At 38.5% G+C, this 24755-nt stretch overlaps 1 protein-coding gene across 9 annotated transcripts in view; it reads left to right on the forward strand.

Moving 5' to 3' along the window:
- The window catches only part of lingo2 (leucine rich repeat and Ig domain containing 2), a 215139-nt gene that overhangs the window by 29954 nt on the left and 160430 nt on the right, over positions 1-24755 (forward strand). For 8 of the 9 annotated variants that reach the window (XR_006378949.1, XR_006378948.1, XM_044205720.1 and 5 more), the window contains one exon: positions 17330-17402. The gene's annotated coding sequence lies outside the window, so the exon portion shown is untranslated. Of the gene's footprint in view, positions 1-15807; positions 15899-17329; positions 17403-24755 lie in introns of all 9 variants that reach the window. The other variant, XM_044205719.1, reaches the window with a different exon arrangement.

The raw sequence follows: 24755 nt of genomic DNA on the forward strand, positions 1-24755 counted from the left end.
GAACTTTCTCTCTCGTGTACACACACAGTACATAGCCAAAGACAGATCCTGGTACACTGCTATCAGTTACAAGTTATCAGCCTATCCATCATGATTAAGTGAAAGGACTATAAACATTAAGATATAAATAGTAGTAATGTAGCTCTCACCCAGGTTTAGTCAGCCAGCACTCACACACAGACACAATCTATAAACCTCTCCCCACAGATAAATCACACACTGAAAGAATAAGAATGATTAACCAGCAAGCAACTGCATAACAAATCGAAAATTTGCATTAATGTGAGAAGAACTCAGTGACAGAAAGCAAATTCACAAATGTTCGCCAAAATCTTTGCCTACTGACTGAATCCACAAATAACAGACACTAAAGAACCTAACAAGCTGGTGACTGTTAAAAGATCTCTATTACACATTTCGCTCTATATATTCTTGAATAACAATCCAAAACACAGTCAACATGGTTAGCTAGCTGGCAAGTCAAAAACCGGTCGGCATCACTCCTCTCTCCTGATGGAGGATAGAATGATTATACTGCAGAGTGGTGTGTGTGTGAGGGAGTGAGACTAGGACAAAATTGTTAGTCTGCATGTTAATCAGTGTACTATTTTAAACATTGAAAGTAAAACTTAATAGTAACATTTAATGGTTTATAGCCTATTTAGACTATAGGCTCCAACCCGAACCTGCAGGTAAGATGGTAAGTCTGAAATCGTCCAGTTGAGTTGCAGACCTTTAGTCTGAACTGCAATACTGTATGCTGTGGTATCTCAGTGGATGCACATACACTGCAGTGTGCAATGACTATGTAGTGATAATTTTTTGCGGAATCTACAGGTACATTGCATTGCATCGTCACATCAGCTGTTTGTGATCATTGACAAACTGTAAACTTAACTGATTTTCTTTTCTTCTGTGGAGGTCTTGCAGGGGCTGTGTCTTTATAGCTGCGCTGCTATCATCTTAAATCTGCTCTAGTTGCTAACACTCTTAGAGTAGGCTACATATGCATGTGAAATACTTGCTTAAATGGCAGGAATATACAGTAGCTGGCAATTCTGCTTTCCATAGCCGAAGGGATGTTTAGCCTGCTGATTAGCATCTTTGAAATCCTGTCTGTGGTCTTAGGTTTTACACAAATGCATGAAAATAGTGACCATGTAAAATGGTGCCTGGCGTGCACTCAGTCATACAAACAAGCTAATACATGTCAAGAGTATAGAAACAACAGAGCCTATCTAATTAGCTGTGCAACAGAGCAGCAGCTCAATGAATGCCTCCTGTTAGACTGGACGGCAGTTACAGCCAGAAACCTACTGGTTCATTGAGAATGAGTGATTATTGGACCTTGAGTCTTTGGCAGTTGGGACTCGTTGAACCTTTATTGAGTAGGCATCTTAGAAACACAATGCAATGTGCAGAACATGCGCGTTACCATAACTGACCACTTTAAAGATCCACTCCAACTTCCAAAGGTTTAATTTCACAAAATAAGTGGTTTTGGTTGCTAACCCTACTTTGTGCTGAGCATGGCATGCTGGGCGCACAGGTCAAGGCTGAGTCTTTACCGCAGCATCTGGGGTTCGAATCCGACCCAGTGCCCTTTGCTTCATATCATCCCCTCTTTCTTCCCTGCCTTTCCTGTCTCTCTCTACTGTCACAGTCAATAAAGCAGAAATGCCACTTGCCATCTCTAAGTTACTCAGTGTATGCTGCACTGACAGTGCTTTGATGTTGGCTGACAGGGCAGTAGTTTCCACCCCTACCTATCTGGACATTTAAAAAGCGTTAGAAAGGACATTTGCATGGGTTGGGATGTTGATTCTGATTTTCTTTATGTTAAGCCATCACTCTCATCCACAACCTTTTTCATCCCTCCATCTTCTGCTCAGATCTTTATAGGGCTAAGAGACACTGACACATAAGGGACTAAAGTCAGTGAATTCTAATGGCTCCTCAGTCATCGAGATCCAGCCTTCTCTACTTTGTATGCAGCAGCCTGTGTTTACCATCCGCTATGTGAAACTTGTGAGGTGATTTTTATGGTAATTGGTTTTATGGTTAGCCAAGCCTTTCAGTAGAGTTTGAAGGGGTTTTCTGGTTCCTAAGGTTTACACCAGACATGGGGAATGTGACATCCTGGTTTTAGCTTTGCTCTTGACCTTGGTGGAAGGGCAGTTCCCTTCTTAAATTTTACAACAAAGTCATCCAACACCTGGAAGTACACCAGTGGGAAGCTAGCACTGGCCGTGGGATGTCATCGTACCTTAGTTGCAATAGATTGGGACTAGGGTTAGTGGTAGTAATATAGTTAACTTTTCTTTGGAATTGTTATATTTTTTACAGTAGACTACCATGATCTGCTCTTAAAAATGAATATAGTATAACATATAAATAAGTAGGTGAGCTGAGGAAAGAAATTGATACATTTAAAAGATAATGAGAGAGAATAGTCCCCAAAGAGAACTATCAATCATTTAATATAATTTTGTTCAGATGTCGGTGAATGGGGTCAATGAATTGCATCTTAGTACATTTCAGCAGCTCAATCAGTAATTCTAGAAATATAGACATTTACATATAAAGATGTTTCTTACTCACAAATGTACATCAGACTGTCAATACATGACCACTATGAAAGGAAGAACTGATAACTTCCTAGAGGATGAGAAACACATGTCACTATATGAGCCAATACACTAAGTCATCACTTCATCCTCACATAGAAGTGTTAATCAGGCTGGAAGAGTAGGCAGGATACTTTGCAGGGGAGGTGGCGTGGCAGAGGTGACAGAAGGCATCCTGTCTCTGACAAGTCCTTTCCATAATCTCTTGGCAGTGATTGGGCAACTTGGCTGTGGGCATATTATAGCTCCGGGCTATGTCTCTGTACTCCTGCAGTTTTGCATTCCATAAATAACAAGGGGCAGACGGAGGCAAAGACAATGAGCAAGTGAGGACAATGTGGCAAGGAGGCTGAGAGCCTGAATAAGAAACAGACAGTTGCTTGTCCTGAAGACAAAAAGAGCCAAACGGTGATTTGTTGTTCAGAACAGAGGCAGATTGGGGATGAACAGTAGCATGACATTGGGAGAACAAAAAAGGAAAACACTGCAGTAGAGAGATAAGGCTCCCTGTATAAAGGTATGGGGAAAATAAGACAAGATGCTCTTTCTCACCCTGAAAAAGGGTTTAAGCAAATTTACTTGCATCATTCTTGCTTATTTATGTGGTTGCTGTGCAGGGGATGACTAAAAATACTGAAACGTAGCAACATCTCTAAGCAGTAAACAACACACCATATTAAATTATAGAAAACATTAATTAGCAAGTCCAAGAATGACAAATGACATGAGACAGAATAGAAATTAAATAATGTATATGTATACTGTAAGTACACTTTTAATCATAATATAGTATCTCCCAAATTTTTATTATGTTAAATTAACCACTGCAGTGTGGACTACTCAGTTGCAATTCTTATGTATGTAAATGGAATACTGTCCCACCGGGGTAAAGTATGTTTAACTAAGTTGCACTCAGTGCTTTAGGCCATTGGAGTGTGCTAATGTTTAGCATCTTATTTATAATTTAAATGTCAACAGAATATGAGTATACTAGTAAAACAAAACAGAAATCAAACTGTAATGTAGCAGTTAGATGAGGAAAAAAAGATTTGTACAGTATGTGAGCAGTGAAAGAACCACTTTTGGCACGTACTGTATATAGTATGCATTCAAAGTGTCTTCTGTCCAACTAAGTGGCTTATGACAGGTTGTCTTCATATGTTTGCATTTGCTGTTGAGAGGTTTAACTTTAATTAACTTAATTATTATTTAATTTGTACACATTGCTAATGTGGTCCTCATCTGTGGAGCTCTCATCACCCACTTTACATACTAGTTTCGCCACATTAACCAAGGGTAAGACATTAATTATCTAAATAATGGTAACTCTGACGTATAATAGAGAATAGTACCACTGGGTACCATAGGAGGAGGGGAATCTGCAGAGCTTGCATGGTATGAAATGGACTCTTTTGGATGGATCAAATATGTACACAGGGAGCATTAAGAGCATGCATACATAGCACTGCTACCGCTACGCTGCCAACACAAAGACATTACTAGTTTTGTTTGGGTCAGTGAACAAACTGGGACTGAGTATGATAGCTAAAGCAGGCACACCGTGCACACGTGATACTGCTTGCTGTGCTTGTAAAATGACTTTCATCCATGGTACCAGACTAATAAAACAAAGCAATATTTTGAGAAAACAAATTTCAACATTTTACTTTTTCCACTGTCAAAGAGTATTCTAGGTGGTTTTTCAGAATAGATAAGTTTTGTTACAAATCATATATATATATATATAGAGAGAGAGAGAGAGAGAGGATTATCTATTATAAAAAGGGTGATATCAAAGCAAATCTCATGTCCTCGATGCTGCAGTAGATTTGGTTTAGATTACTGGTTTGTTGTTTTCAACAGCCTTGCGTTAAGACTCTATTCTGTTATGCAGTGACATTTAAAGTGTCTCCTGTAAGGTTGGGAAGGAATATCACTGCACATACAAGGTGTGTGACTATACTGAACCTGGAAAGTCACTGCACACTTGGATTGATTAGGTGCAGGCTGACAGACAGAGAATGCAGTTTATCATCTATGACTATTGAAGACCCATTTGTTATAAGGTTTGATGATAAGAGTTTGAAAAAAGATACATTTGCATTCAGTCATTAAGTACTGTAATATACGGCTAAAGTCTTCTGTAGCTAAGGACTTTCAACAACATTGACAGGTGACATAATAATACTGATAATAAAGTCTCAACTGAATAAATCTAGCTTGAACAAGTATCACACAGAACCACCTAATAGTCTGCAGAACTCTGTCATTTGCTTTGTGGCTTTCATTGTGAAATAATAATAATAATAATAATAATAATAATATCATCATGACATATGAGGTAGTAACACCCTCTTCCAAGTTTTGAGGAAGGCATTTATGAATAAAACATGATTGTTCAGCAGCATTAACTGAAGACTGTGCCCCTCTAACTTTAAAAGCTCAGTGCTTTCATAATCCATTCTCTGTCACTCATTAAAATCTCATTGGCTCTCTGGCCACATCCTTTGGATTGGATTTAATAAAAAACTAAGTCTCTATTATGTATTGGGCCTTGTTTTTTTATATTAAACATTATCCATAATGGCTCATTAGTTCTTCAGATGCAAATAAATGAAGTCTGATTCACACATTGATAGTTCTCATATTGAAACTATTTCTTCACTCCGGTACACATTTCATATGAGCAGGACAGGTAATGATTCCCCCATGGTCAGGGTCTGTGGATAGTTTCTTTAAGACACACTGGCTTTCCTGGCCACAACCCACTCTTTACTCTTTACTTCACTAGTCAGGTTGCAGTGTGTGACTGTCCGTGTTGTGACTTACGTGTGTGGCTTACATCATCACAGTTGCTGTGTGTGGATTGACTCTTGGTCTGCGGGCACCATCCTTGGATTGCTGTTCCCTTTGTTCCTTGATCTCTTTGTCTTCCAAAAGTCGAATTCTAGTCGTTTTCCAGTGGCAGTGCTTCTATCTCTCCCTGGTGGCCATTTTCCAGCAGTCTGCTGGTTACAATTGGCTGTCTTAAGATTGAGCTGCGGTCACTCTTTTTTCCTGAGGGGAGGTTTAGCAGCTGAGGTCTAATTGTGCCCGGTCAGGGCCCTACATTCAGCACACTCAGGATTTTTAAAAGATGAACAACTGATCAGTTTGCCTTAAATCCTGTCATTTGGACAGGCTGTTGGCAAACCAAGCCTGTCCAACTGTGGAGACAGTTCAGCAGCGTTAGTTCTTCGGTGTGCTTTACACCGTTGGTGTTTCATGGTCTTTTTCATGGTCGTCTCACTCCACATTTTAAAGACTTTTTGAATTGAATCAATCCCTTCTTAAATGAGTGAGTGCCAGTGTTGACAGGGCCTTCTGAACTTGTGGCTTGATCCTTTACCATTTCATTTGTCTCTTAGTTTGGCATCTTGTGGTCTGCCCTGATCATCCATTTCTTGTGGTCTGCCCTGATCATCCATTTCATCTCACAGGTGTAGTCTTCACATCTGGTGGGGCTTTCACCATTTCTTGACTTGACTTAAAAGTTCGCTGTGGAACAGTTTTTTTTATGACTTGGTCCCCGTTTGTCTTTGTTTCACGCGGGTGAGGCCAGGGTTGGGTCAGATTACTTTGAAATGTAGTCAGGTGCTGAATACAAATTAGATGTCAGTTTTTGTAATTTGAAATGTAATCCATTGGATTACAAAAAAATGTCTTATCTGACTACTTTTGGATTACTTCAAACATTTAAAATATTGCACCTTACTAAAAAAATGGACGCAGCCACAAAAATTTGAGTTACACAAATATAATTTTTTCTCTTTAAACATCTCAAAACATTTTCAATGCAAATAAAATGTATTTTGCATATTCAGCATTTATAGTCAAAGGTCAAATCAGATTACCCTTACAAAAACAGTACTGGCACAAACTACAGGTGTACTCTTTTTTCAGATTTGAAGTTGAGGTCTTTGCAACTTAATTTTTGCTTGCACAAATTACACTTCTTGTTCTTGTGTTGCACATTTTTGAAGTCGAAGTGATGATATTGCCAGGAATGGAAGGCTGTTTTGGAGGGACTGCTGCTGCTTGAACCCTCCATCTTGATTCAACACCGCTCTTTTTTGTCCGCCACAAAGTGGAACACTTGTCTAAAGCCTGTATGTTAGACGCACTTTCCATGAGTTAATAGAGCATTGGTTATCATGAAAAAAAGTTTTTAAAAAAACTTATTTTAATATTGTCATATTTTAAAGACACAATCAAAAATGTAATCAAGTAATCTCTGATTAATTTTCAAATGTAATCTGGGCTGATTAGTTACTTATTTTTTGTAATCTGATTATGTAATCCTGATTACCCTGGGTGAGGCGATACACATTAATTGCTTCACACTATTCCAATGATTTACAGGTAGCTGTAATGCGCCAAGAAACGCAGCAAAACGGCAGACAAGAAGACTGCTTGCTAATAAACATGGATGTAAACTATGCAGGCATTAAAATACTTTATGAGGAAGGAAATACATTTAGATTACGTTTGTTACACCTCAAGCATACACACAATGTATTTCGGTGAGTACCACTCAGTGTAAACATGTTTTGTTTGTTTACAAGGAAACTCCACAGGGTACCTTTTTAAGCTGTTCTTGTGCCTCTCAGGGTAGTGTTTGACTCTTGGGACACCTTCCCCTGTTTGATTGTTCATTTGGAAGTAGTTTGATTATTTGTGGTTGTTTGTAAGCTCTGACCATTCCACAATGAAATTTGATAAGACAATGACAATGAAAAAAGGAATATAAACTTGACTGCATTTCCTCATTAAGATATTAAGAACATTTATTATCCAATTAACTGTGTAACATTCTGTGCACTCGTGTGGGATAAAAAAATGGAGGCTAATTTTATGAATTCTGTCAGAAATAAACATAATAAGAAGAAAAGGGGAAAACAGTAGTCATTTGCTACCACTAACATAAGGAATCTAGTGTTTCTTTGTGTAACATGTTTTTGAAGATGTTATTTCATGGCAGCAGTGGGAAAGAAACACTCATATTGAAGTGCTCAAATACTTCAATATACAGTATACCACATTACCAGGAGCAACAACTATAATGGCTGCTTCAGCATCAATGCCAGAATGTGTTTGAATATGAATGTACTTATTTTTAGGTTGCAAAGTGTAATCTTGTGATATTATAAGTGGGATACTTACAGTTTCTCAACCACTGTCAACCCAGTTATATACTGTAAGTACCTACAGCATTGCCAAGCAAAACCTGCTGAAAAGGACGATAAAATTCTGTAATTATGTTCAATTTCTCTAAATAAATATAATGAGAAGGTGCAAGCCAAAACATTAAGGTGGCTATTATTTGTTTCTGCCCTCTACTATGAGCAGACACAAAGGTATAATTTTAGTGAGAAACATTTTCTACATAAATTTTTATGGCAAATACAGTTGACTGGCGTTGTTCAGAGCAAGTTTCCTGCCCAATCTGAAAGACATCTCATGTTGAACAAGGCCAAAACAAAAACCTCCATGGGAACTGGTGTTCAGAACCAAGGCATTTCACTATTGTTCACTGTTATCTTTTCACATGAGGCAATCTACTAGATGATTAAACTGCAGGTACTGTAGAAATGTGTATTTAAAATATATTTGAAATGAAATTATGACTGAGAGTCTTTACTTTAACCTCAGTTTTAATTTGAGGGTGTGTACACTCACGTCAGGTTAACCTTTTTATACATAGCCCCCCAATATTAGGGAACCAAAACTAAATATCCTTCGCAATCAATGACTACAACCCATAGGCATCAGCAGATCCTTTATATCTTCCCTCCAGATGTTCTACTAGGTCTGTACTGCAGACATTCTCACTTCTTGCTTGTTTTGGTTGCTTTTTGCCATCAGTCTGGTCTTTGGCAGTATGTCAGACCTTCCAACATTGCGTTTTTTCCCGGGTTTCTCCTGTATTTCAAGGCCATCTCCCAGCGGCCTCCCATTTTGTTGTTTTTCCCAAGAAACTCCCATAATTATCATAACCCTCAAACTTTATTATGAATAATCATCATACACGCAGGGGTGCACGGTGGCAGAGCGGCTACAGCTCCTGCCTCCCAATAAGGAGATCGTGGGTTCGTGGGTTCGATTCCTGGACCGGACCAACATCACACAATCTCTCTGGGTGGAGTCTGCATGTCCTCCCCGTGTTACCGTGGGTTCTCTCCGGGTTCTCCGGCTTCCTCCCACCGTCCAAAGACATGCATGTGTAGGTTAATTGATAACTCTAAATTGCCCGTATTGAATGAATGTGTGAGTGAATGGTTGTCTGTCCTTGTCTGTGTCTGTGTTCGCCCTGCGACGAGTTGACCACTGTCCAGGGTGTGCCCTGCCTAAGGCCCGAAGTCACTGGGATAGGCTCCAGTCACCCGCGACCCCCTAACGGGGACCAAGCGGTAGAAAATGGATGGATGGATGGATCATACACGCATCCAAGTTTTGTATGTTTGTCTGACGTCACCCAAGTTGTCAGATTGTCTGTGAAACACAATTTCAACCCATCTGTCACCGCAACCTGGCAACCCACAACCCTATTTAAGGGGTGTGTGGCAAGCTGCTCTCTGCGAAGGCAGATGGGCCAGCTGCCTTAACATTAGCTGTTGTCAGAATGTCAGGGCAGGACAGCGTTCCACCTAAAAAAATAAAAAAAACAAAAAAACTAAATACACCTGCAAATTTAAGCACCACCCCTGGTAAAAAAAAAAAAAACAACCCTCCTGTATTTTGAAACCTAAATGTTGGCAGGTATGCAGTATGTTATGGCAGTATGGGATCGTTGTCTGTCTGCATGATTTAGCAGTCCAAGCTGAAGTGTCTTTGTGGATCTTAGCTCATGGCTATTCAGGACTGTGATAGATTTTGTTAGGGTGAGGTCAGAAGAAATGCTCCCTAAACTTTCCTGGACACCTTTTTAAAAATGTGCATATCCCAGAATAGAGAACACATTGCCTTGACTAATATGAGGATGTTTGCTCTATGATGTGCCCCTGCAAATCATTGTTCAAAAGACAGCACAGCTTGGTGATTAAAGTCCTGTCGTTGCTAATATGCTGGAAACACTAGCCAGTTAATTTGGGCAATGCACTGAAAAAAAAACTTGCTATGTAAAAGAGAGACTTTTTTGGTAGTTAATTAACATTTTTCAGCACTTTTCAAGTGCCTTGATTAATGAGCAATTACTGTGAGAGTGTTACCTTAACACAACGTTAACATGTTCCTTGAATTATTTGAGCATAGTGAAGGTGGTTCCAAGAAAGTGTACTCTTGGTTCCCCGGGATTATGCCATTAAATTGTCCACAGTAAACAAGTATATTCTCACACTGTATAAGATAGATGCCCTAGGCAAATTCTTAAATAGCTAGGTTGTTTAAAAGGAAAGGCTTTGTTTTATCTAACAGTAAATCAGGTCTAGTTCCAAGCCTATTAAAGTGGTTGATCTAATTACATGTAAATGTAGATGTTTATAAATACACTTGTATTTAGACATTTTCAGATTTTTGCTACCATTATTTTCTATGGTTTGTAAGTATGGGAGCAAAATGTCACATTACTTAAATATACTCAACATTATCTTCAAAATTAACTCTTAGTACATCTATTTCAAAACTGCTCCCATAATGCACAAAGTGAAAATCATTTCAGTGGTAAATATGAGTGGAGATTTTGAAATGTGATAAATAAGAAAACTGAGCCTTGAAGGTGCTCTCCGGAGTTTTCTTGTAAACAAAGTTATATTTAAATATAACGTTACTCACCAAAATGCATTGTGTGTATCACAGAGGTCTAACAAACATGTTAACTGCATTTCCTTCCACTTAAAAACAAAAAAATAATAATAACAATTAAATCGTGCATCTTAAATCACCGGAACAGCGTGAAACTAGCAGCAGGAATGTGTGCCACCTCCTGCAAAGAAATTGGGGACTTACTAGTAAAAACATTGCTCCATAGCGCTACTACTGGTCAACAACTCCACATGGTACCTTTTAATGAGAGAATAGTTATGTAAGAATAGCAAACAGATGTCACTGCAATGGTTAAAATAGTACTTGGTACAGAACAGAATTTATAGGGCAGCCAATGAGAAAATCATTAGGAGCACAAATGTGCAAAACAATGCTGAATTCAGGTTCTTACTTTCAGAGATACAGTATTTTGGTTACAGAAAAATGTATAATGTATGCACAAGTTAAAGGAAAAATAAAGGCTCTTGGATGAAACCCACCTTTTTTTAGATATATTTATAGGGTGACGATTTCAGATACATCGTCTGTTTCCCCTAGCATGTGAATATGAACCCTATTCATTATTTAGTTTGATACATAAATGTCTGAATTAATTAAAATGAGTCCAATGGAAATTATGTTAGGAAATTAATTAGATTTACACTATGTTAGGGAGTTTGCTCCACAGTTATTTTCTTAAGTAATAGATGTACTTAATTTTTTGGGACATTATAGTTTCCATTTGAAATTAAGTCCAACAAATCTCATTAAAATGAAAGATCTTCACAAAAGCAAATGGGAAATATAATAATTTATAGTGTTTGTCACAGCAAATGATGATTCTGATTAGACTTTATGCTCTAATGGCCATGCAGATCTGTTTTTTATTAATATTGCAATGGCAGTATTGCTGTTTCAACACTGCCTCTTCTCAGACATTAACTTGGCTAATATATAGGCTGAATGATAATCTTCTGCAGTACATCCAATTCATGGAGTGTAAGACATTTATTATGAATGCAAACATTACAATATTCTCCACATCTTGCTTCAGATGGTAGCACATAAGTATGTAAAATTCAGTTCAATTCAATTCAATTGGGAGGGGAGGCACAATGCAAATACCACCTAGAAGTGATACTTGGACATTGTGGCAGTTCTATTATCATTTTTCATTTGAGTTGTAATCCAGGAGTAGTGTATTAACCCTTTAACCCTTTAAACTGGTAGTTAATCCATATCTGAGGAAATGATTATTCCATATTTACTCCCCACCCAATTTCCTCTCCGTATCATTTTCACTGTCTTTTATCATGACAAATTGATTGTACTGAATTTTTTATTGATTACATGTAGCTACCTGTTTCATATTGGGATTTGCTAGAATTATGTAATACTATAGGAAGTTACATAAACAGCACCCTTTTTTAATTAGTTTTTATATTTGTACTCCTGATTTCCTCAGATGAAGTTTTGATCTAGACCTGAGTGGAATGCCTCTATATCACCCTTGACATTCTCTGTTTGCTGGGTTGTACAGTGGTAGCACTTAAAACTGTCAAACTTTTCGTCCACAGTTTAGTTGCAGCTCCCCTGTGGGGTTGCTGTGGAAACGCATGCAGTATCCTTCAATCCTGGCCAACCTCATAAATACCAATATGCTGTTCTCTTTTCTGCCACCAGGAGTAGCAAAGTGGCACCCTCGTACTACTCTATTTGTATGCAGTGAAGAGTCCCAAAGCAGTATCAATGCTTTTGTCTTACTGTATTTCATATGGGCTACTCTTATAACGGTACTATAATTTTTATATTTTTATACTTTTTATATGTATGTATGTTGGATAATAATAACTATTTCTATTTTTTTTTTTTCATTTGAGCCCATTCACAGCCCATCCTCATCTACTCACCCGGTCTTTCCTTACTTACTCCTCAGTATAGCCTGTGCTTATGCTACCTCATTAAGCAGTTCATCTGATTATAAAAAATATTTTAAATACTAGGCATAGTGATATAACTGTAGAATAAAGGCTACTAGTGAATTAAAAAAATAATAAAAAAGACAATCAGCCCAGCGGATGTGAGCAGATATTGATCAGTAATGGTGGCAAAGGGTTAATAACAATATAATGATTAGGAATTATTTAAGACAGGTGTAGCACTTCGCTTCATGTTTGGTAGGCGTAGTAGTCCGACTCCTAACTTTTTGAAATTTAGGTTCCTAGGAATGATACAAATAAAAACTCACCCCCTGATTTACTAAGGCAGGTGTAAACCAGGTAGATTTCAAAATATGTTTGTGCCTAAATTAAAACATGCTTTCACTGGATGGTAAACAGTGTGATTAAATAAGCAGTTTTCCTTTAGTAAATAAGGCGCAAGGAGCTATTATAATAATCAGAATGAACCCATCCTTCATTTTTGCGCTCCTTAAAATACAGTGCTGCAGTCTGTTTACCTGTGCAAAGCTGTGTGTAAGCTGAACACCCCCTAATGACATTAGACTACAACACATGCTATGCTGCGGCACAAATGTGCTGCGGACGCGTCTAAGGTGCACAATTCTCGCAGTAGGGTGGCACTTTAATGTGTTACCACTGTACCAGATAGGTTTTATTGGATATAACCATTTTCCTTCAACAGTGTGCAAATCTCTCCAACACTATCTCTCTGCTGTGGCATTTAAAAACCTTGACTGAATCCCGTGTTCTCTTTGTGTTCTAAAGCCTTTGTACTGTGGCCTACATACTGATTCTTGAGATTAAAAACCTCCCAAAAGTATCCTGCAAAAGCCCCAGTGGGAAATGTGACACCGTTTACAAGACTGCTCCTGATATTTTATTGAACAACTATTATCTCAATCATGGTTATCATCCAGTATAAACACATTGATGATAACTTTTTTCAGTGCAAGATGCCTTAGAACTTATGAGACCAATCATGATTGCATACTGTCTGACTAACATCAGCTTTGGTTATTTGTCTGATCTTGGGGCATTTGAGTCTAGATTTCTGAATATGAAGAGGTTGTTGCCAAAGTTTGCAACACAAGAGCCACGACACGAAGACACACAGCTCGCAGCTACTTGATTGATAATTAATGGAAGACCAACTTGTACCCAGTTGTTTTTAAGATAAGTTCCCATCTCAGAACAGATTGTCTTGCAATTATATGAAACTGGAAGTACATGAATCTGGATGTAAAAAATAAATAATTTCACAAATCATACACTATTGAGGGACTTGCTCCAGCAAGTTTGGGTTATCTTGTTTGTCTCTTGTTTCTTGTAGTTTTCTACCTCAAGGTGCATACTATAGTATTTCATTATTTCAGCTCTTTACATATTCATGAAACTGTCAGTAGTTCTCTTTGAAATTAGTCTTAAATATATCTCCATCTCTTCATTGTCTTGGTAAACTGAGGCCAAGACAAACTGGGCCTTTGATGTCTTTGCCTGCGAGGCTCCGTTATTGTAATGAAACTGTATTGCATTGTCTCAGCAACAAATGTTTGGCATGACGGAACATAATACTGGTTCTAACCGAGGCTTGCCGGCTTCCGCTGGTTTCAAAGCTGCCGGTGCTTTTTGTTTCCCAAGAGAGTTGCAGGCACTCCCTCACAGCTTTCAGGCCCATCAATTATTTAGTGCCTGTTGCCATTAGGGAACTTGTGAGAAATTAAGATGATGAATGCAATCAGGAGACAGGAAATGCAAATTCATAAATCTATATTTTTCATAGTAGTTTTAATATCTCTTGTTCAGGAGTTGGAAGGCAAAGATTGATTGAAATGCTGTGACAAAATCTAAATGTTTTGCAGAACTCCCTATCCATATCACAAAAAGCACTTTGGTAGTTTAGGGAGGCCTTTGAAAGAATTTACAAAAGGCACTCTGTTTATAGTGGATAAATACCCATGTGATGTTGAAATGTTTCCCCTGTTCTCCCCGTATGCACTGAGTCCTTTATTATGAATAAGCATGAATGTTTTAAGGTTGATAACTAGTTCAACATGCAGCCAAACAAGAACATTGTTTTTGTCTCTCATTGAAATTTTATAAGAGGTCTAAAGGATGAGTCTTTAATGGACTATATGGATTATATTGAAACAGTAAATAACCTTTTAGAGTGCAGTTTAGGACATTCCTTCCGGGGTATGACTGCAGTGTACAATATGGGAATATTCTTTGTGTTTACCACATAATAAAAGCGAGGATCCGAAATGGCATCAATGAAAAAAGTAACATGAGGGTCGGGAGTGTGCATCCTATCACACCCTTTGTAGTCTTGCTAAAGGGAAGGAAGATGATAGCATAATGTGTGATTTGTGAGCCTCAAACCCCAACAGTAAAACAAGGTGTAGTCAAAAGTAAAGTTAAAATTCACTCATAGAGAAGGAATTAATGTAACATCACAATCTCCTATCGAGCAAGATGCCGAAATAGTTTGGACATATTCTACATACACTGAACTGTAGTAGCAGTTGTATGCTCTGTTTTTCTCCTTGAGTTATGCAAGAACGTACAACAAAGTGGAATGTACAGCTGAGCAGCTGTTTTTTCTTTTAAAAACATGTTCCCATTCCCCTATGACAGAATACGTCTATATGCAGTACCTTTTTATAAATTATCATGTATTTCCTTTCACCCTTCCATAATAGTCAAGCCAATAATTTTTAGTGTGTGGAGGAGGAAGCTGATGGAAACCGGAAATTTTCTTTGCACTGTCCCTACTATCATTTATCTATTTTCTGAAATACCCAGTAAATTCAGCAAACACAACATACAACCACAGCCAAGTTTTTGTTAAAAGCATTTGTTCAAAGTAGCCAAAGGAAAGGCGTTTGTAACACTGATACTTGCTGGTGTTCTGGGTGAAATAACCAACACTGTAGTAATTCTCCAACAACAAGCCTAGTTCATGATTCCAACAAATATGTCATCAACTGAGGTAACTCTCACAAAGGCAGGAGAGAAAGGGTGAACTAGCAGCCCCCGTGAGTGCCAGTTGTCACATGACACATGACAGCTTGCACTCATAGCCCAAATATCTGAAAAGCGGAAGATCTCAAAATGACTAGAGACCAATGTAATGATACGAAAGAGAGAGCTACAGAAAGTGTGTGTTTGTGTGCGTAGGTGTACAGGCACATATAGCCAAGTGTGAGCCCAGTGGTAATTTAGCAGTTGTCAGCAGGTTGTCTTCAGGGAAGAGCTAATATGGGCAGTGGGTTGCTTCGTGTAAGTGTGTGTGTTTGTGTTTGCCTGTTTGTGTTTCTGTGTGTGTGTTTGGCCGAGTTTCATTTCATAGTGAGAGTTCTGCTGACCTTGGCATACTCAAGATTTCCTCCCAGCGGTGTCTCATCCCCCTCTTCTCCTTCTCTTTCTCCTCGGCCTATCAGCCTTACTCCACCCAAATCCCCTTCCAGGACAGTGCTATTCTTCCCCCTTTATGAAGAAGAGCCAGAATGATCCAGCAGATCCAGAAAAAAGGTGTCAGCATCTCTATCTTTCACCTGAAAACTTCGGCACAAGGCCGTGATTAAAACAGACAGCATAGCGGTTAGACTTTCAGAGTGTGAAGACTACTTCACACCAATAGTAGGCCTAGATGCAATCATTAAGATGGCTCCATGTTAAAAACTGTCTTGGCTGTTTGACTTTTCCTGTCATCCCCATTTCTGCTGGCTCATACCTTTCAGGGTAAACCATGCCAGAGATCTCATTATTTCAAAACCTTGCTGTCAGAAAGGCAGAGATGCAGTGAATGGCAGATTGAGGTTTTTCTGTACTTGTTATTTTTTTCTTCAAGTCAAACACAATCTCATCAAATATAATATACATATTATAGTAAAAAATACAAAAGTTAAGAATTGGAATGTTGGGTAAAAATGAGCACCACAAACCTGCATCATTGTTAGATTTTTTTCCTAACTAAAGTTAAACATTCCACAGTAAGTGTAAATTGTTTTAACATTGAAAATGACAGGGGAGTTTTGCTACGCAGAGGCATATTTGTAGTGTTTAAAGTGCTTCAGGTTGACAGCAGTAGAAGCCAACCCAGTGCTGCTGTGTCTTCCTATGGGAAAACAACTGGCAAAGCAATTCAATTGAAATGACATGTGCTTTTTGTGTTGTTTGTAAAACGCCTGACAGTCTATGTACATGTGTACAATGAATGTATACAAAATATGCATGAGACTCGCTTCTTTCATAAAGTGGATTGATGATGTAATTTCAGATAGGTTGGGCGATATGGATACACATTTTCATCAATGTTGTTTTATATCATTATCTCTTGTTGGCTAATCCAGTGACTGAAATACCTGACAAATTAAGGTATTTCATCACATTGACACAAAAATCCTATAAATCCAATATTGTCATCATATCACCCAACCCCAACTCCAGTTGAAGGCCATTTCCATTTACTAATTTCCTGTGAAAAAATACTATACCACTTACAAATGATTTTGAAGCTGGATTGTGCTACTCAGTACTAGGGCTATATATCTGATTTTTGCAAATTGAAGCTACAGTATGTTTCTGGGATCTATATACCAGCATGTTCAGAAGTATTGAATCATATTGTAATGTCTTTTAAAGGTCCTGCAGGATATTATCTCTTAATAAATCAATAAACTCACTGAAATTACATTTTGCAAGCTTATATTATATCGTACTGTGTTAATAATGCTCTCTGTCCCTTAATATACAGGGAAGCATAAATGAGAGATATAAAGTCTAGGATTTACATCTATGTTTTAAGCATCCAGCTGATGCTCTTATCCAATGTAACGTAGAGCACAATGAGTGAATGACACAAGCTTCCTGCATGCTGACATTCCAAATGTGTTTGTCTTGTGGAATAACATAAGTCATTATTGCGTGTCCTTACAGAAGTCTTCTCTTTTTGTGTTTCAGACTGAATCTGTGTAGGCACCTATCGGCCCTCCTGGCAGAAAGCAGACATGTTCTTTGCCTCTGTTCCTGTATGGTAAGTTAATCTTTTGTGTCTCTATTAGCATGAATAAATGTGTTCCTCAGGAAAAACAGCAGGGCTTCATGCATGGCTTGTTATAGATTTTGATAACCACGTGTTGGCTATGAATATTCTCAGTGCTATGAACAGACACAGGTCAAGGAGTGCCAGACACTACCTGCTTAAAAGAAAAGCTATTCGGAAAAGAATGCCTTTCATTTAGAGAAATGTATGTGGAAACCAAGATGATAACCTGACTCTTTTTGCCTTCGTCTTCTTGTTTATCTATACGTATTTTGTAAGGAAGAGAGGCAGTTTGGACACTGCAGGGACTGTGATATGATTGAAAAAACATTTTGCATCTTTGCAGTATGTCAGATTCCCTCTTGAAGATGCTATATACAGACTCACGGTGCATTGATAGCGGGTGAAACTGTGGGTGGCTTTTCAAAATAGGCCAGCAGAACACACTGTTCTTTTCACATTGAATCATTGAATTGAATTTTTTGAATCTACTATGTGATAAAGAACTAATGAAGCTCTGATGTGTTACTGTACACCCCTCTTCAAGGTTTTCAATCTACAGTATTTAGGACAGCCAAACGCTGTACACAGTCATTCTGTGGCATTGAAAATATGGTAGTAGGAGTAGTAATTCTGTGCCACCTAATATACAACAAAATCTTGTAGAATTATTGTTGCACAATACTAGTAAGTATACTTCTAAAGTAGGGTTACCTCAGTTAGATTAGAATAGATTAGGCTTTATTGTCTCCCTTCGTAGCAGTACACATGTACAATCAAACTACAGTTCATATGCAGCATCACACACAGATATATAAACATCAGAACATACACACCAAGACTATTGCACAATGCCCTACACCAAAATATTGCACAGATGCCCTTAAATTTTTAGAGACACATTTTATGAATGTTACATTACAGTGTTGCACACAGTGATGTAAGAGCTCTGTGTTTGTTGTTCAAAGGCGGTCTCAAAATGGAGGCACAAACACTTGCGGCCCTAGGGCTAAGCATGGGTATACAAGGGTTGGTCAGGGTGATTGCAGCCCAGGGGCACAAATCCAGAATCATTAAAGCCGTTCTCTTGCACCAATCCCTGTCATTGTGCTTAACATGATAAGAGCAGCTCACAGTTCCATGCCAACTACTGTGCCCATTCAGCAGTCCCAAATTGTACTGGCGAGATTATAGGGGAGGACATGGCACAGTGGAACGGAAAGCAATGGAGCATGATGTCGGCAATTATTGCAGAGTCCCTTGTTAATTATCATGTTAATTATCAATTTTTTTCCTTTTTTAAACAGTATAAGTGGTAACTACATTGATACTGTTTTTATTAAAGACATGAGCGGGTTGTTTTAGTTTAATTGCCAATACGACTAATCAAAGACAGGGTGGAAATGTTGCCTGAGGTTTATGGGGATCTAGTAAAAACCTGATAGCTCTGGGGAGAGTGACGAAATGGAAGCAGACGGCACTGTTACTAGCCTGCAGTTACTAGTATTGTGATGACAGTAAAAATGATCTATACCAACTGTAGCATTTCAGACAGCTTGTGAGTCTTCGAAGACATATGAAATGCTGAGTGTGGAACACAGAATGGAGGTGCAAACAGAAATGTATGTTCCACATTTCAAAGAAAATCACATTTGAAATATTTGTTGTTGCTACTATCTTGGACATGATCAGGTTAGATTAGTGAAAGGCAAAAGAGGGAATGTTCAACAATGCAAAACAAAGCTAATTTTGCTGTATGAGCGCAACCATTAATCTCTCAGCAGCTCAATAAACAGTTATGTGTTAACATAATAAATAAAAAACCTGATTCTTTAAATTTTATTTTTGGTATTGACCTCAGGTTCATTTTCACAGATATTGACTGAAGTATAGTTGCAGTGTATGTGATTTTAGTCCAGATAGTGACTTGAAAGCTAACAAATCAAGTTACTTGCCAACAAAATGTTTTGATGCCAAAGTGGATATGGATAAAAAATAAAATAAATGTGATTTATTTTAACAGCTAAAATTGGGGCAAATAACTGTTTATTTGATGATCTAAGTCAAACCCTTCAGTGTTTGAGGATTCTATTAAAAGATTTCTTGAGGCTGAGGTGACTTCACTTTAAGGTGTCAAGATGCTAATACCGCCAGAATATTCTGTATCTTAAAACTCTCTATTTAGTTGACAGTACATTACTCTTTGCCCAACATATGTGAACAAATGTAGACTAGTTTAGCTCTAGATGCATGCTTGTCAGTGGTTTTTAAATTAATAAGCTATTCTTTAATAGAGGAATATACATGTTATCCCTATCTATTGAAGAAGCAGAAAACAGTGATATTGCCAACATGTTTATATAAACTCATTCTAGATGTCTCTAGCTTGACACAGTTTAGTAACTGGAACTGGAACAAGTACCTTTTCTCGGTGGGATTAAAGGTGCTTCCAGCGAACGGCCACCGCGCAGCAACATTTGTGTTCTGTATTTTAGATTAGCGGCAGCAGGGGGCAATACCGCTGCTGGCTACCTTCGACGCTACCAGCCTGTACACCACACACAGCTGCCATCCACCTTCTGTAATCTCATCAGGCAGTTAAATAGAGCGGGTTGTATCTTAAAATGGAGGAAGATCTAGTGGTACATCCTTTCACAGAGGAATACCACTAATCATTATAATTTGTATTTGATATTTGTAATTTATAAATCTAATGTTTTGTTGAGTTCAGGTTGGATTGTTTCAATTAATCAATGTAGTTCCCACTGCTATTGAGAACACTCCTTACTTAGGTTTAACCATATTGATTTACATAACCTTATTTTCTATAGTTACTTGCATTTTTAATCATCTTCCTTGGTTTTCTAGGGTTGGGTCTGATTGAACAATGCTAGAACATTTTGTGCTAATTTATATGGAATTTTACTTTGGACGGGATTGTTGTGCTGCAGAATCACAGCTGCTTTACTTTAGTAAGGGTGTAGACAAGATAACAGATGGGAATCACTCCTTGCCTGCCCACAGCTTTACTGCAGTTATTTAAGTGTATTAAACGGGTGCAGATTCCTGTTCCCAGAGACTATTGAATTAGACTGTGTCATGACAGGATTTTTTCATGAAAAAAATGCACTGATCACAATGTCTAATGTGAAAGCAAAGAGAAGGTGCCATAAGATTAATATTCATAGTGATCCTCTCAAAGTAAATAATGACAGGCTGAAGTGGTACATTTTGGATGCACTGCATTAGTTGTCTACCTTTTCTCATCCAGATCACATTGAAAAAAATGGCTTGGTATGGCTGATTAGGTCCAGTTTAAGTACCTTTTTCAAGAGGAGGTGAGGTAATCAATACTGACAATGGTTTCTAAATGGGTGGTGTGTGATTCACATTGCAAAATGATCAAAGACCCCATACCGTGCTTGGCTTGTCCCTGTCTGAGAAGTACTTGTTTTACATTTCCTACAGCATTTCACTTAAGTGTCCCTGTTGTTCCATGATGCATGATGCAACTTGTTTTTCTGTCTCTGGATTGGCACACGTGCCTTTGTGCACTCAGTGAAGACCGAGATCTTACATTTTTCTTTGAGATAGGTTTAATGAAGGCCCGGGCACAAGCAAAAAGGCAGCAGCAAGATACAGACAGGCCTGTCTGGTGTTGTAATCTTGTCGAAGAAAACCATTTTTTTGTGGAGTATGTCTGAACTCGGTGAAGACAATACAAGACATCATAGAAACCTTCATAGATCAGTTTCGTCAAAAGATCAAAGTCAGGATTAGGTATTGCTAGGTTTTGCATTATGCACATTATTCTCACAGGCACGCATAGAAATAAAAAAGTTGATGTTACTTTTAACATGTTGTAATAAAGTTGTTGTAAGTCATAAAAAAACCTCTAAACATCTAAAACCTCTAAAACATCTAAAACCTTGGAGCCTACCTTGGAGCCCAACACTGACAACAAATCTGTTTGATACCACCTGCTGCATACCTTCCCCTTTTAAACCTGTGTGTTGCGTAAAGTCTGTCTCTCTCTCTCTCTCTCTTTCTCTCAACACATCATCATCACTTTCCAACCTTAGTCCCACCAGGGGTCCAGCAGCAGCTGTAGAGCATAAGTTGCCACATCAGAGGCTCTTCCAGTCTGACAGTCAGCAGCATCATGCCATGGGGTGAGAAGGTGGCAGAGCATGAAAGGATGCATTAGATGGTATGCAGATCAACAGGAAGCCTGAATAGGGTTAGACTTTACATTGCCACTTACAGTAGCTGTAAGCAGCAGATAAAGACTATTGTGGCATGAGAAAAGGAGAGGGGCCAGAGGCCAGAAAATCAAGATGTCGATGCCGACTCATACTTATCCTCGTTAACATCCTCACCTTTAAAAATTAGTTTAGATTCCTTTACTTATAGCGGTGAAAGTGAATATTTGCCTTTTTAATTTTATTTTGGGTTGATCTGTTTATCAGTTTATTTGTGCATCATGAACCACCTGATAACAATGTTTGCCAAAATGGACTTAACACATGAAAGTGTAGTTTGTTGAGAGCAAGTTGGAGCCATTGACAGTTGTTCTCAGCAGTAACTTAGGATTGAATGTGCGAGGGAAGTGATTATTGATCTCATGGATCTGACACGGCATTATTCACGGCTCATGCTCGCTGTTGTTTTCTCTCAGATGTTAGAGGTGCTGATGCTGCAGTGTCTCTCTATGCTACTGACAGAGTGTAGCAGAACTCTCTTGCCTGTTGGGTTGTACGTCAATATGTAGATAGCAACTTTTGAAATCACCCACTGAGACACATTTCTGTACTGTACTATGTCTGTTATCACTGTATCACTCATCTGAGAAATCATGAGCCTGGACATCCGAAAACACGAAATGCGATTTTTGCAAATCGGTTTTAAGCCACATCTGGAGGAAATGTGATTCCAATCAGATTTCTACAGATGTGTCTCAGTCCGGACGCTCTGGCCACTAAAGTAGGATTTCAAAGTGCCTTTTGCGTCACTCGCAATGCTGCACACAACGACGACATCCAATCCAGAGTGACGGAAGTGCATGAGAGCGGCTCATGGCTGCTCTTACATCCATGGAGCGACTGAGCTGAATCCATGCTACGCGCTGTCATGTCGCGGTGCAGAACTCCTGCGTCGCTGAGTTTGTCTGGTGTGATGGAGGAATTCTGCACTGCGACTTGACACTGTGAGTGCTTGGAGGACGAGATGATGGATCTCCATAGCGTACGTAGTTACTGATGCCTACGTTGTTACCACCGCAACCCACGCAGATAGGTTGGTGATGTCTGGACAAACAAATCTGACCTGATCACTTGCAAATAACAATGCGGACAGTCTTAAAGATCTGATTTGAGAAACAAATCTGATTTGCCTGCAGGCTGACCAAAGCCCTAGTGTTTTTATACTGCATCAATTTTAGTTAGAATTGGAAATTGATAGATTATAAGGCCGTTTGTCATGAGTAATCTGTGATACTTTTATCACTGACTCGTTCAGCTATTTCCAAGTCCCTCCTCTGTCTTTCTAATGCAAGTTGATTTGTATTCCCTGTTTTTGGCGTTTTTGTTGCCAAGGCAATAAGGGGGGTTTGACAGCAAGGACTGAATGGCTGACATTTGATTGACAGTGCAATGTTCCAGGAGAGAGGCAGGAACATTATCTGAATATTCAACATAAGGATTAATCCTTCCCTCATGTACTCCTGGATATCTTCGGCTGTGAACAGGGGAGGGAAAAAGCTTTTCAATTTTGGAGGTTTGAGTTAATTGAAGCACATTGTTCTATCAACATCTATCAACAATGCTGACAGACTGTTGAGGGCAAGTTCTATTTTGTGGGAATATTGGACAAATTGAATACAGTTCCACACACAATTGGCTCAACCAGCAATGAACTCAAAGGTTATATCCTGTCATTATGGTGAGAAAGCCCCATGTTAAAACACTGTAGTTGATGGTAACGTGAAACAGCCAAATGTCTGGATAATTTCAATTAAATGGATAAGAAGATTTCCAATTGTTTATAACATTTGCAGCATTCACTTCATTTAGCAAGAGCAGTTCACCTGTCTTGCTTTTTCCCTATTGCTGCCTTTTGGCTTGGCATCATGTGCAGTTTGATGTTTTAACAAGAGAGAAAGCAGTTCACTCAATGAACTCTATTGCATTGAGCAGCAACACCTTAAATAAGATGTAAGGGCATCTCAGTCTAAGTTCTCAGTCTCCGAAGCCATTGCTCTGTGTCTCATTTCCCAGAGTATTGATGTCTTTAAGTGAGCTTTCCAAGTGCTTGGAGGGAGTGGATCTTATATAGATTGCTTTCAGGATGTTGGGACACAGCTGACTGGCGTAGCTCAACGGTAGACCAATGGTCGTGCTTCCAAAAAGCTTTTTGGACGACAGTGTAATAATGATACTGTTGTTTGAATTATATTCATTCATTATATATTCAGAAACTGATTGGTTTTAACCTATATGTATTTCCTGGCACAACATGCACGAAACACAATACAATTTACCAAACTAATTTTTGTCCCTCAACTGAAGCCACATATTCTAACAAAACTAAACCAAATCTGATAATCTTAAAGAGATCTGATTTTTTTTGTTTCTTTTTAAATTTACTTTATTGTACATTAACAATACACAGGTTGAGGTTTAACATCTGGAGGTAATGACCTTCAGGAATCATTGGTTGCTGTCATTCAAACAAGATTTTTCTCAACTGTGGGGGAGGAGAATCAGTCTACACAAGAAAAGTTGGTTTAGTCCTTAGATGAAAGCACTATTTTGAATATAAAAAAAAGAAAGGGACAGGAATATTGGTCACCAGCTGAGAGAGAGTTCTCAGTAAAGGAAAGCTAAAAAATGGAAACAAAAGAATCAATACTGTTGCTCTGCAACATGGCAATGCAGGGAACTGAATTGGTTAGAAAGCTTAGATGGATAGTGACTGGAACTAGGAACAAATTGTGTGATGCTGGCCCCCTCTTAAAAGCTGCAGTGGACTCCTGCCAGATTGCCCCCCCGCCCCCCTTTCACATCAGCAGTATTTCATCTTTAGACCTCTACTGGTGTTTCTATTGAATATTACTGAGAAATGGGCTTCAAATCATTGAAAACTAAGTAAAATTAGTATTCTTGTCTTTGACAGGCCACTTTCTGGCTGATGTGCAGCTCAAGTAATGGCTCTGGTTGCAACCTTTTGCCTATTAAGCAAAGAAGTTCATTTGAATTAGGCACTATGTTGAGGCATGGTTTATGACTGCCTTTATTTACTGTAGATCTTGTACACACTCCACAAATACAGAGATATAATTAGACT

The sequence above is a fragment of the Siniperca chuatsi genome, linkage group LG8 (assembly GCF_020085105.1).
Source record: "Siniperca chuatsi isolate FFG_IHB_CAS linkage group LG8, ASM2008510v1, whole genome shotgun sequence".
Classification (NCBI taxonomy): Eukaryota; Metazoa; Chordata; class Actinopteri; order Centrarchiformes; family Sinipercidae; genus Siniperca; species Siniperca chuatsi.